Raw genomic sequence first — 15,850 nt, forward strand, 5'->3', positions numbered from 1 at the left:
ATCGAGTACATCGAACAGCGTATGAGCTGCTCGCTATTCTTGTGGTTGGGTTTTCTTACCGCTATCTTGCGAGCAGTTCTGGCTAAAAAAAACCCAGTGACGTGGTCAATGACGCTGCTGTAGTAATTATGCACAGCCATAAAACGCCCGTTTTGACCTTTAAGCACGCCTGCGTTCCGATCTCCACTCACCGTTTTCAAGCACCTTCCCCTGTTACCACCCACATACGCCTCCTCCTGTCACTCAAAATAGCAGGCCTTCGCTATTTTGCGAGCACATGAATTTCGGCCGCACTGACTGGTTCGCGCATGCGTGTTACGAACCGTACGCATGCGCAGTTGGGCAAACATCGCTCGGAGCGAACGAGCAGCCACTTGCGTCCGGCTCTGAATCTGGCCCAAAATCCTGAAAATATCATTTGTGTTTGTGCTGCATAAAATGATTAGTAACCTGAAGAGACTCTTCCGGGCTGAGGGGTAAAGAGACGACCTCAGAGGAGGAGGTTCCTGTACTCAGTGACTTTATATATAGTAAGGATGACTTATTCTGAGGCATCACAACGGAGGGTGACACCTCCCAACCCGTCACAAGTGCCAAAGGCGCGCACACCTAAGGGGATGTATTGTTATATCGTATCGTATCACCGTGAGGCCACACCCCCTGATTTCTGCCATTTTGGAGGCGTGACCGGATGTCACTCCCTCATCCTGGTCACATTGGGGTCTTACCCAGCCCCCAGCGTCTCTCAGCGCAGTGTCATCCATTACCGCTCCAGCTCTGCTGTTTTGGTGTCACCCCCTCAGATGGTGTCACTGGGTACGGCCTGCACCCCCCTAGTGATGCCGCTGTTCTAATTCTCTGTTGTGTATCTGATTAAAGTACATTCTTCTACACAACACAATAATGTATGACAATGTGGTTTTTACACTATTAGATTGTGTACAAATAGGGTAATTCCATTTATGTATGCTTCATATTCTCTGTGCCCACCAAAGGCACATATATAAGCCCCCAGTATGAATTGTTATATAGTACAGTGTTGTATTGTTATATAGTACAGTGCTATATTATATTGTACAGTGTGTATTGTTATATAGTACAGTGTGTATTGTTATATAGTACAGTGCTGTATTGTTATATAGTACAGTGTTGTATTGTTATATAGTACAGTGCTGTATTGTTATATAGTACAGTGTGTATTGTTATATAGTACAGTGCAGTATTGTTATATAGTACGGTGTGTATTGTTATATAGTACAGTACTGTATTGTTATATAGTACAGTGCTGTATTGTTATATAGTACAGTGCTGTATTGTTATATAGTACAGTGTGTATTGTTATATAGTACAGTGCTGTATTGTTATATAGTACAGTGCTGTATTGTTATATAGTACAGTGTGTATTGTTATATAGTACAGTGCTGTATTGTTATATAGTACAGTGCTGTATTGTTATATAGTACAGTGTGTATTGTTATATAGTACAGTGTGTATTGTTATATAGTACAGTGCTGTATTGTTATATAGTACAGTGCTGTATTGTTATATAGTACAGTGCAGTATTGTTATATAGTACAGTGCGTATTGTTATATAGTACAGTGCAGTATTGTTATATAGTACCGTGTGTATTGTTATATAGTACAGTGCTGTATTGTTATATAGTACAGTGTGTATTGTTATATAGTACAGTGCAGTATTGTTATATAGTACAGTGTGTATTTTTATATAGTACAGTGCAGTATTGTTATATACTACAGTGCAGTATTGTTATATAGTACAGTGCAGTATTGTTATATAGTATAGTGCAGTATTGTTATATAGTACAGTGTGTATTGTTATATAGTATAGTGCAGTATTGTTATATAGTACAGTGCAGTATTGTTATATAGTATAGTGCAGTATTGTCATATAGTACAGTGTGTATTGTTATATAGTACAGTGCAGTATTGTTATATAGTATAGTGCAGTATTGTTATATAGTACAGTGTGTATTGTTATATAGTACATTGTAGTATTGTTAAAGAGTACAGTGTGTATTGTCATTGTCATATAGAATAGTGCAGTATTGTTATAGAGTACAGTGCAGTATTGTTATAGAGTACAGTGCAGTATTGTTATAGAGTACAGTGCTGTATTGTTATATAGTACAGTGTGTATTGATATATAGTACAGTGTAGTATTGTTATATAGTACAGTGTAGTATTGTTATACAGTACAGTGTGTATTGTTATATAGAATAGTGCAGTATTGTTATAGAGTACAGTGCAGTATTGTTATATAGTACAGTGCAGTATTGTTATATAGTACAGTGTGTATTGTTATATAGTACAGTGTTGTATTGTTATATAGTACAGTGCAGTATTTTTGTATAGTACAGTGTGTATTGTTATATAGTACAGTGCTGTATTGTTATATAGTACAGTGTGTATTGTTATATAGTACAGTGCTGTATTGTTATATAGTACAGTGTAGTATTGTTATATAGTACAGTGCAGTATTGTTATATAGTACAGTGCTTTATTGTTATTTAGTACAGTGTGTATTGTTATTTAGTACAGTGCTGTATTGTTATATAGTACGTGCTGTATTGTTATATAGTACACTGTGTATTGTTATATAGTACAGAGTGTATTGTTATATAGTACAGTGTGTATTGTTATATAGTACAGAGTGTATTGTTATATAGTACAGTACAGTATTGTTATATAGTACAGTGCTGTATTGTTATATAGTATGTGCTGTATTGTTATATAGTACAGTGCTGTATTGTTATATAGTACACTGCTGTATTGTTATATAGTACGTGCTGTGTTGTTATATAGTACGTGCTGTATTGTTATATAGTACAGTGCTGTATTGTTATATAGTACAGTGCTGTATTGTTATATAGTACGTGCAGTGTTGTTATATAGTACAGTGTGTATTGTTATATAGTAGAGTGAAGTAGTGTTATATAGTACAGTGTGTATTGTTATATAGTACAGTGCAGTATTGTTATATAGTACAGTTTGTAGTGTTATATAGTACAGTGCAGTATTGTTATATAGTACAGTGTGTAGTGTTATATAGTACAATGCTGTATTGTTATATAGTACAGTGTGTATTGTTATATAGTACAGTGTGTATTGTTATATAGTTCAGTGCAGTATTGTTATGTAGTACAGTGCAGTATTGTTATATAGTACAGTGCAGTATTGTTATATAGTACAGTGCTTTATTGTTATATAGTACAGTGCACTATTGTTATATAGTACAGTGTGTATTGTTATATAGTACAGTGTAGTATTGTTATATAGTACAGTGTGTATTGTTATATAGTACAGTGCTGTATTGTTATATAGTACAGTATGTATTGTTATATAGTACAGTGCAGTGTTGTTATATAGTACAGTGTGTATTGTTATAGAGTACAGTGTGTATTGTTATAGAGTACAGTGCAGTATTGTTATATAGTACAGTATGTATTGTTATATAGTACAGTGCAGTGTTGTTATATAGTACAGTGTGTATTGTTATAGAGTACAGTGTGTATTGTTATAGAGTACAGTGCTGTATTGTTATATAGTACGTGCTGTATTGTTATATAGTACAGTGTGTATTGTTATATAGTACAGAGTGTATTGTTATATAGTACAGTACAGTATTGTTATATAGTACAGTGCTGTATTGTTATATAGTACGTGCTGTATTGTTATATTGTACAGTGCTTTATTGTTATATAGTACAGTGCACTATTGTTATATAGTACAATGCAGTTTTGTTATATAGTACAGTGCAGTGTTGTTATATAGTACAGTGTGTATTGTTATATAGTACAGTGTGTATTGTTATATAGTACAGTGCAGTATTGTTATATAGTACAGTGTGTATTGTTATATAGTACAGTGCAGTATTGTTATATAGTACAGTGCAGTTTTGTTATATAGTACAGTGCAGTGTTGTTATATAGTACAGTGTGTATTGTTATATAGTACAGTGCAGTATTGTTATATAGTACGGTGTGTATTGTTATATAGTACAGTACTGTATTGTTATATAGTACAGTATGTATTGGTATATAGTACAGTGCAGTGTTGTTATATAGTACAGTGTGTATTGTTATAGAGTACAGTGCTGTATTGTTATAGAGTACAGTATGTATTGGTATATAGTACAGTGCAGTGTTGTTATATAGTACAGTGTGTATTGTTATATAGTACAGTGCTGTATTGTTATATAGTACAGTGCTGTATTGTTATATAGTACAGTATGTATTGGTATATAGTACAGTGCAGTGTTGTTATATAGTACAGTGTGTATTGTTATATAGTACAGTGCTGTATTGTTATATAGTACAGTGCTGTATTGTTATATAGTACAGTGCAGTATTGTTATATAGTACAGTGCGTATTGTTATATAGTACAGTGCAGTATTGTTATATACTACAGTGCAGTATTGTTATATAGTACAGTGCAGTATTGTTATATAGTACAGTGCTGTATTTTTATATAGTACAGTGCAGTATTGTTATATACTACAGTGCAGTATTGTTATATAGTACAGTGCAGTATTGTTATATAGTATAGTGCAGTATTGTTATATAGTACAGTGTGTATTGTTATATAGTACATTGTAGTATTGTTAAAGAGTACAGTGTGTATTGTTATATAGAATAGTGCAGTATTGTTATAGAGTACAGTGCAGTATTGTTATAGAGTAAAGTGCAGTATTGTTATAGAGTACAGTGTGTATGGCTATAGAGTACAGTGTAGTATTCTTATAGAGTACAGTGCAGTATTGTTATAGAGTACAGTGTTGTTATAGAGTACAGTGCAGTATTGTTATATAGTACAGTGTGTATTGTTATATAGTACAGTGTAGTATTGTTATATAGTACAGTGTGTATTGTTATATAGAATAGTGCAGTATTGTTATAGAGTACAGTGTAGTATTGTTATATAGTACAGTGCAGTATTGTTATATAGTACAGTGCAGTATTGTTATATAGTACAGTGTAGTATTGTTATATAGTACAGTGCAGTATTGTTATATAGAACAGTGTGTATTGTTATATAGTACAGTGCTGTATTGTTATATAGTACGTGCTGTATTGTTATATAGTACAGTGTGTATTGTTATATAGTACAGAGTGTATTGTTATATAGTACAGTGCAGTATTGTTATATAGTACAGTGCTGTATTGTTATATAGTACGTGCTGTATTGCTATATAGTACGTGCTGTGTTGTTATATAGTACAGGGTTGTATTGTTATATAGTACAGTGCAGTATTGTTATATAGTACCGTGTGTATTGTTATATAGTACAGTGCTGTATTGTTATATAGTGCAGTGCAGTGTTGTTATATAGTACAGTGTGTATTGTTATATAGTACAGTGAAGTAGTGTTATATAGTACAGTGCTGTATTTTTATATAGTACGTGCTGTGTTGTTATATAGTACAGGGTTGTATTGTTATATAGTACAGTGCAGTATTGTTATATAGTACCGTGTGTATTGTTATATAGTACAGTGCTGTATTGTTATATAGTGCAGCGCAGTGTTGTTATATAGTACAGTGTGTATTGTTATATAGTACAGTGAAGTAGTGTTATATAGTACAGTGTGTATTGTTATATAGTACAGTGCAGTATTGTTATATAGTACAGTGTGTATTGTTATATAGTACAGTGTGTAGTGTTATATAGTACAATGCTGTATTGTTATATAGTACAGTGTGTATTGTTATATAGTACAGTGCACTGTTGTTATATAGTACAGTGCAGTATTGTTATATAGTATAGTGTGTATTGTTATTTAGTACAGTGCTGTATTGTTATATAGTACGTGCTGTATTGATATATAGTACAGTGCAGTATTGTTATATAGTACAGTGTGTATTGTTATATAGTACAGTGTGTATTGTTATATAGTACAGTGTGTATTGTTATATAGTACAGAGCGTATTGTTATATAGTACAGTGCACTGTTGTTATATAGTACAGTGCAGTATTGTTATATAGTATAGTGAGTATTGTTATATAGTACAGTGCAGTATTGTTATATAGTACAGAGCAGTATTGTTATATAGTACAGTGAGTATTGTTATATAGTACAGTGCAGTATTGTTATATAGTACAGAGCAGTATTGTTATATAGTACAATGCAGTTTTGTTATATAGTACAGTGCAGTGTTGTTATATAGTACAGTGTGTATTGTTATATAGTACAGTGTGTATTGTTATATAGTACAGTGCAGTATTGTTATATAGTACAGTGTGTATTGTTATATAGTACAGTGCAGTATTGTTATATAGTACAGTGCAGTTTTGTTATATAGTACAGTGCAGTGTTGTTATATAGTACAGTGTGTATGGTTATATAGTACAGTGCAGTATTGTTATATAGTACGGTGTGTATTGTTATATAGTACAGTACTGTATTGTTATATAGTACAGTATGTATTGGTATATAGTACAGTGCAGTGTTGTTATATAGTACAGTGTGTATTGTTATAGAGTACAGTGCTGTATTGTTATAGAGTACAGTATGTATTGGTATATAGTACAGTGCAGTGTTGTTATATAGTACAGTGTGTATTGTTATATAGTACAGTGCTGTATTGTTATATAGTACAGTGCTGTATTGTTATATAGTACAGAATGTATTGGTATATAGTACAGTGCAGTGTTGTTATATAGTACAGTGTGTATTGTTATATAGTACAGTGCTGTATTGTTATATAGTACAGTGCTGTATTGTTATATAGTACAGTGCAGTATTGTTATATAGTACAGTGCGTATTGTTATATAGTACAGTGCAGTATTGTTATATACTACAGTGCAGTATTGTTATATAGTACAGTGCAGTATTGTTATATAGTACAGTGCTGTATTTTTATATAGTACAGTGCAGTATTGTTATATAGTACAGTGCAGTATTGTTATATAGTACAGTGTAGTATTGTTATATAGTACAGTGCAGTATTGTTATATAGAACAGTGTGTATTGTTATATAGTACAGTGCTGTATTGTTATATAGTACGTGCTGTATTGTTATATAGTACAGTGTGTATTGTTATATAGTACAGAGTGTATTGTTATATAGTACAGTGCAGTATTGTTATATAGTACAGTGCTGTATTGTTATATAGTACGTGCTGTATTGCTATATAGTACGTGCTGTGTTGTTATATAGTACAGGGTTGTATTGTTATATAGTACAGTGCAGTATTGTTATATAGTACAGTGCAGTATTGTTATATAGTATAGTGCAGTATTGTTATATAGTACAGTGTGTATTGTTATATAGTACATTGTAGTATTGTTAAAGAGTACAGTGTGTATTGTTATATAGAATAGTGCAGTATTGTTGTAGAGTACAGTGCAATATTGTTATATAGTACAGTGCAATATTGTTATATAGTACAGTGCAGTATTGTTATATAGTACAGTGTGTATTGTTATATAGTACTGTGTAGTATTGTTAAATAGTACAGTGTGTATTGTTATATAGAATAGTGCAGTATTGTTATAGAGTACAGTGCAGTATTGTTATAGAGTAAAGTGCAGTATTGTTATAGAGTACAGTGTGTATGGCTATAGAGTACAGTGTAGTATTCTTATAGAGTACAGTGCAGTATTGTTATAGAGTACAGTGTTGTTATAGAGTACAGTGCAGTATTGTTATATAGTACAGTGTGTATTGTTATATAGTACAGTGTAGTATTGTTATATAGTACAGTGTGTATTGTTATATAGAATAGTGCAGTATTGTTATAGAGTACAGTGTAGTATTGTTATATAGTACAGTGCAGTATTGTTATATAGTACAGTGCAGTATTGTTATATAGTACAGTGTAGTATTGTTATATAGTACAGTGCAGTATTGTTATATAGAACAGTGTGTATTGTTATATAGTACAGTGCTGTATTGTTATATAGTACGTGCTGTATTGTTATATAGTACAGTGTGTATTGTTATATAGTACAGAGTGTATTGTTATATAGTACAGTGCAGTATTGTTATATAGTACAGTGCTGTATTGTTATATAGTACGTGCTGTATTGCTATATAGTACGTGCTGTGTTGTTATATAGTACAGGGTTGTATTGTTATATAGTACAGTGCAGTATTGTTATATAGTACCGTGTGTATTGTTATATAGTACAGTGCTGTATTGTTATATAGTGCAGTGCAGTGTTGTTATATAGTACAGTGTGTATTGTTATATAGTACAGTGAAGTAGTGTTATATAGTACAGTGCTGTATTTTTATATAGTACGTGCTGTGTTGTTATATAGTACAGGGTTGTATTGTTATATAGTACAGTGCAGTATTGTTATATAGTACCGTGTGTATTGTTATATAGTACAGTGCTGTATTGTTATATAGTGCAGCGCAGTGTTGTTATATAGTACAGTGTGTATTGTTATATAGTACAGTGAAGTAGTGTTATATAGTACAGTGTGTATTGTTATATAGTACAGTGCAGTATTGTTATATAGTACAGTGTGTATTGTTATATAGTACAGTGTGTAGTGTTATATAGTACAATGCTGTATTGTTATATAGTACAGTGTGTATTGTTATATAGTACAGTGCACTGTTGTTATATAGTACAGTGCAGTATTGTTATATAGTATAGTGTGTATTGTTATTTAGTACAGTGCTGTATTGTTATATAGTACGTGCTGTATTGATATATAGTACAGTGCAGTATTGTTATATAGTACAGTGTGTATTGTTATATAGTACAGTGTGTATTGTTATATAGTACAGTGTGTATTGTTATATAGTACAGAGCGTATTGTTATATAGTACAGTGCACTGTTGTTATATAGTACAGTGCAGTATTGTTATATAGTATAGTGTGTATTGTTATATAGTACAGTGCAGTATTGTTATATAGTACAGAGCAGTATTGTTATATAGTACAGTGCAGTATTGTTATATAGTACAGTGCAGTATTGTTAGATAGTACAGTGCAGTATTGTTATATAGTACAGTGCAGTATTGTTATATACTACAGTGCAGTATTGTTATATAGTACAGTGCAGTATTGTTATATAGTATAGTGCAGTATTGTTATATAGTACAGTGTGTATTGTTATATAGTACATTGTAGTATTGTTAAAGAGTACAGTGTGTATTGTTATATAGAATAGTGCAGTATTGTTATATAGTACAGTGTGTATTGTTATATAGTATAGTGCAGTATTGTTATATAGTACAGTGTGTATTGTTATATAGTATAGTGCAGTATTGTCATATAGTACAGTGTGTATTGTTATATAGTACAGTGCAGTATTGTTATATAGTATAGTGCAGTATTGTTATATAGTACAGTGTGTATTGTTATATAGTACATTGTAGTATTGTTAAAGAGTACAGTGTGTATTGTCATTGTCATATAGAATAGTGCAGTATTGTTATAGAGTACAGTGCAGTATTGGTATAGAGTACAGTGCAGTATTGGTATAGAGTACAGTGCTGTATTGTTATATAGTACAGTGTGTATTGATATATAGTACAGTGTAGTATTGTTATATAGTACAGTGTAGTATTGTTATACAGTACAGTGTGTATTGTTATATAGAATAGTGCAGTATTGTTATAGAGTACAGTGCAGTATTGTTATATAGTACAGTGCAGTATTGTTATATAGTACAGTGTGTATTGTTATATAGTACAGTGTTGTATTGTTATATAGTACAGTGCAGTATTGTTGTATAGTACAGTGTGTATTGTTATTTAGTACAGTGCAGTATTGTTATATAGTACAATGCTGTATTGTTATATAGTACAGTGTAGTATTGTTATATAGTACAGTGCAGTATTGTTATATAGTACAGTGCTTTATTGTTATTTAGTACAGTGTGTATTGTTATTTAGTACAGTGCTGTATTGTTATATAGTACGTGCTGTATTGTTATATAGTACACTGTGTATTGTTATATAGTACAGAGTGTATTGTTATATAGTACAGTGTGTATTGTTATATAGTACAGAGTGTATTGTTATATAGTACAGTACAGTATTGTTATATAGTACAGTGCTGTATTGTTATATAGTATGTGCTGTATTGTTATATAGTACAGTGCTGTATTGTTATATAGTACACTGCTGTATTGTTATATAGTACGTGCTGTGTTGTTATATAGTACGTGCTGTATTGTTATATAGTACAGTGCTGTATTGTTATATAGTACAGTGCTGTATTGTTATATAGTACGTGCAGTGTTGTTATATAGTACAGTGTGTATTGTTATATAGTAGAGTGAAGTAGTGTTATATAGTACAGTGTGTATTGTTATATAGTACAGTGCAGTATTGTTATATAGTACAGTTTGTAGTGTTATATAGTACAGTGCAGTATTGTTATATAGTACAGTGTGTAGTGTTATATAGTACAATGCTGTATTGTTATATAGTACAGTGTGTATTGTTATATAGTACAGTGTGTATTGTAATATAGTTCAGTGCAGTATTGTTATGTAGTACAGTGCAGTATTGTTATATAGTACAGTGCTTTATTGTTATATAGTACAGTGCACTATTGTTATATAGTACAGTGTGTATTGTTATATAGTACAGTGTAGTATTGTTATATAGTACAGTGTGTATTGATATATAGTACAGTGCTGTATTGTTATATAGTACAGTATGTATTGTTATATAGTACAGTGCAGTGTTGTTATATAGTACAGTGTGTATTGTTATAGAGTACAGTGTGTATTGTTATAGAGTACAGTGCAGTATTGTTATATAGTACAGTGCTGTATTGTTATATAGTACAGTATGTATTGTTATATAGTACAGTGCAGTGTTGTTATATAGTACAGTGTGTATTGTTATAGAGTACAGTGTGTATTGTTATAGAGTACAGTGCTGTATTGTTATATAGTACGTGCTGTATTGTTATATAGTACAGTGTGTATTGTTATATAGTACAGTGTGTATTGTTATATAGTACAGAGTGTATTGTTATATAGTACAGTACAGTATTGTTATATAGTACAGTGCTGTATTGTTATATAGTACGTGCTGTATTGTTATATTGTACAGTGCTTTATTGTTATATAGTACAGTGCACTATTGTTATATAGTACAATGCAGTTTTGTTATATAGTACAGTGCAGTGTTGTTATATAGTACAGTGTGTATAGTTATATAGTACAGTGTGTATTGTTATATAGTACAGTGCAGTATTGTTATATAGTACAGTGTGTATTGTTATATAGTACAGTGCAGTATTGTTATATAGTACAGTGCAGTTTTGTTATATAGTACAGTGCAGTGTTGTTATATAGTACAGTGTGTATTGTTATATAGTACAGTGTGTATTGTTATATAGTACAGTGCAGTGTTGTTATATAGTACAGTGTGTATTGTTATATAGTACAGTGTGTATTGTTATATAGTACAGTGCAGTATTGTTATATAGTACAGTGTGTATTGTTATATAGTACAGTGCAGTATTGTTATATAGTACGGTGTGTATTGTTATATAGTACAGTACTGTATTGTTATATAGTACAGTATGTATTGGTATATAGTACAGTGCAGTGTTGTTATATAGTACAGTGTGTATTGTTATAGAGTACAGTGCTGTATTGTTATAGAGTACAGTATGTATTGGTATATAGTACAGTGCAGTGTTGTTATATAGTACAGTGTGTATTGTTATATAGTACAGTGCTGTATTGTTATATAGTACAGTGCTGTATTGTTATATAGTACAGTATGTATTGGTATATAGTACAGTGCAGTGTTGTTATATAGTACAGTGTGTATTGTTATATAGTACAGTGCTGTATTGTTATATAGTACAGTGCTGTATTGTTATATAGTACAGTGCAGTATTGTTATATAGTACAGTGTGTATTGTTATATAGTACAGTGTGTATTTTTATATAGTACAGTGCAGTATTGTTATATACTACAGTGCAGTATTGTTATATAGTACAGTGCAGTATTGTTATATAGTACAGTGCAGTATTGTTATATACTACAGTGCAGTATTGTTATATAGTACAGTGTGTATTGTTATATAGAATAGTGCAGTATTGTTATATAGTACAGTGTGTATTGTTATATAGTATAGTGTAGAATGTTATATAGTACAGTGTAGTATTGTTATATAGTACAGAGTGTATTGTTATATAGAATAGTGCAGTATTGTTGTAGAGTACAGTGCAATATTGTTATATAGTACAGTGCAATATTGTTATATAGTACAGTGCAGTATTGTTATATAGTACAGTGTGTATTGTTATATAGTACTGTGTAGTATTGTTAAATAGTACAGTGTGTATTGTTATATAGAATAGTGCAGTATTGTTATAGAGTACAGTGCAGTATTGTTATAGAGTACAGTGCAGTATTGTTATAGAGTACAGTGTGTATGGCTATAGAGTACAGTGTAGTATTCTTATAGAGTACAGTGCAGTATTGTTATAGAGTACAGTGTTGTTATAGAGTACAGTGCAGTATTATTATATAGTACAGTGTGTATTGTTATATAGTACAGTGTAGTATTGTTATATAGTACAGTGTGTATTGTTATATAGAATAGTGCAGTATTGTTATAGAGTACAGTGTAGTATTGTTATAGAGTACAGTGCAGTATTGTTATAGAGTACAGTGCAGTATTGTTATATAGTACAGTGTAGTATTGTTATATAGTACAGTGCAGTATTGTTATATAGTACAGTGTGTATTGTTATATAGTACAGTGCTGTATTGTTATATAGTACGTGCTGTATTGTTATATAGTACAGTGTGTATTGTTATATAGTACAGAGTGTATTGTTATATAGTACAGTGTGTATTGTTATATAGTACAGAGTGTATTGTTTTGTTATATAGTACAGTGCAGTATTGTTATATAGTACAGTGCTGTATTGTTATATAGTACGTGCTGTATTGCTATATAGTACAGTGCTGTATTGTTATATAGTACAGTGCTGTATTTTTATATAGTACGTGCTGTGTTGTTATATAGTACAGTGTTGTATTGTTATATAGTACCGTGTGTATTGTTATATAGTACAGTGCTGTATTGTTATATAGTGCAGTGCAGTGTTGTTATATAGTACAGTGTGTATTGTTATATAGTACAGTGAAGTAGTGTTATATAGTACAGTGTGTATTGTTATATAGTACAGTGCAGTATTGTTATATAGTACAGTGTGTATTGTTATATAGTACAGTGCACTGTTGTTATATAGTACAGTGCAGTATTGTTATATAGTATAGTGTGTATTGATATATAGTACAGTGCAGTATTGTTATATAGTACAGTGTGTATTGTTATATAGTACAGTGTGTATTGTTATATAGTACAGAGCGTATTGTTATATAGTACAGTGCACTGTTGTTATATAGTACAGTGCAGTATTGTTATATAGTATAGTGTGTATTGTTATATAGTACAGTGCAGTATTGTTATATAGTACAGAGCAGTATTGTTATATAGTACAGTGCAGTATTGTTAGATAGTACAGTGCAGTATTGTTATATAGTACAGTGCAGTATTGTTATATAGTACAGTGTGTATTGTTAGATAGTACAGTGCAGTATTGTTATATAGTACAGTGCAGTATTGTTATATAGTACAGTGTGTATTGTTATATACTACAGTGCAGTATTGTTATATACTACAGTGCAGTATTGTTATATAGTATAGTGCAGTATTGTTATATAGTACAGTGCAGTATTGTTATATAGTACAGTGTGTATTGTTAGATAGTACAGTGCAGTATTGTTATATAGTACAGTGTGTATTGTTATATACTACAGTGCAGTATTGTTATATACTACAGTGCAGTATTGTTATATAGTATAGTGCAGTATTGTTATATAGTACAGTGTGTATTGTTATATAGTACATTGTAGTATTGTTAAAGAGTACAGTGTGTATTATTATATAGAATAGTGCAGTATTGTTATAGAGTACAGTGCAGTATTGTTATAGAGTACAATGTGTATTGTTATATAGTACAGTGTAGTTTTGTTATATAGTACAGTGTAGTATTGTTATATAGTACAGTGTGTATTGTTATATAGAATAGTGCAGTATTGTTATAGAGTACAGTGCAGTATTGTTATATAGTACAGTGTGTATTGTTATATAGTACAGTGCTGTATTGTTATATAGTACGTGCTGTATTGTTATATAGTACAGTGTGTATTGTTATATAGTACAGAGTGTATTGTTATATAGTACAGTGCTGTATTGTTATATAGTACGTGCTGTATTGTTATATAGTACAGTGCAGTATTGTTATATAGTACAGTGCAGTATTGTTATATAGTACAATGTGTATTGTTATATAGTACAGTGCAGTATTGTTATTTAGTACAGTGTGTATTGTTATATAGTACAGTGCTGTATTGTTATATAGTACAGTGTGTATTGTTATATAGTACAGAGTGTATTGTTATATAGTACGTGCTGTGTTGTTATATAGTACAGTGTTGTATTGTTATATAGTACCGTGTGTATTGTTATATAGTACAGTGCAGTATTGTTATATAGTACAGTGCTGTATTGTTATATAGTACATGCTTTATTGTTATATAGTACAGTGCTGTATTGTTATATAGTACAGTGCTGTATTGTTATATAGTACGTGATGTGTTGTTATATAGTACAGTGCAGTATTGTTATATAGTTCCGTGTGTATTGTTATATAGTACAGTGAAGTAGTGTTATATAGTACAGTGTGTATTGTTATATAGTACAGTGCAGTATTGTTATAGTGTACAGTATGTAGTGTTATATAGTACAGTGCAGTATTGTTATATAGTACAGTGTGTATTGTTATATAGTACAGTGTGTAGTGTTATATAGTACAATGCTGTATTGTTATATAGTACAGTGTGTATTGTTATATAGTTCAGTGTGTATTGTTATATAGTTCAGTGCAGTATTGTTATGTAGTACAGTGCAGTATTGTTATATAGTACAGTGCAGTATTGTTATATAGTACAGTGCTTTATTGTTATATAGTACAGTTCACTATTGTTATATAGTACAGTGTGTACTGTTATATAGTACAGTGCTGTATTGTTATATAGTACAGTGCAGTATTGTTATATAGTACAGTGTGTATTGTTATATAGTATAGTGCAGTATTGTTATATAGTACAGTGCAGTATTGTTATATAGAATAGTGCAGTATTGTTATATAGTACAGTGCAGTGTTATATAGTACAGTGCTGTATTGTTATATAGTACAGTGCAGTATTGTTATATAGTACAGTGCAGTGTTGTTATATAGTACAGTGTGCATTGTTATATAGTACAGTGTGTATTGTTATATAGTACAGTGCTTTATTGTTATAGTACAGTGTGTATTGTTATATAGTACAGTGCTTTATTGTTATATAGTACAGTGCAGTATTGTTATATAGTACAGTGCTGTATTGTTATATAGTACAGTATGTATTGTTATATAGTACAGTGCAGTGTTGTTATATAGTACAGTGTGTATTGTTATATAGTACAGTGTAGTATTGTTATAGAGTACAGTGTGTATTGTTATAGAGTACAGTGCAGTATTGTTATAGAGTACAGTGCACTGTTGTTATATAGTACAGTGCAGCATTGTTATATAGTATAGTGTGTATTGTTATATAGTACAGTGCAGTATTGTTATATAGTATAGTGTGTATTGTTATATAGTACAGAGTGTATTGTTATATAGTACAGAGTGTATTGTTATATAGTACAGTGTGTATTGTTATATAGTACAGAGTGTATTGTTATATAGTACAGTGTGTATTGTTATATAGTACAGAGTGTATTGTTATATAGTACAGTGTGTATTGTTATATAGTACAGAGTGTATTGTTATATAGT

General features: G+C 30.9%; 1 pseudogene; it reads left to right on the forward strand.

Annotated features, from left to right (window-relative positions):
- LOC148523985 (vang-like protein 1) overlaps positions 1-15,850 on the forward strand; it is a 113,022-nt pseudogene that overhangs the window by 58,713 nt on the left and 38,459 nt on the right.

This window comes from Taudactylus pleione, unplaced genomic scaffold, assembly GCF_031769625.1.
Source record: "Taudactylus pleione unplaced genomic scaffold, aTauple2 ptg000123l, whole genome shotgun sequence".
NCBI classification, from domain to species: domain Eukaryota; kingdom Metazoa; phylum Chordata; class Amphibia; order Anura; family Myobatrachidae; genus Taudactylus; species Taudactylus pleione.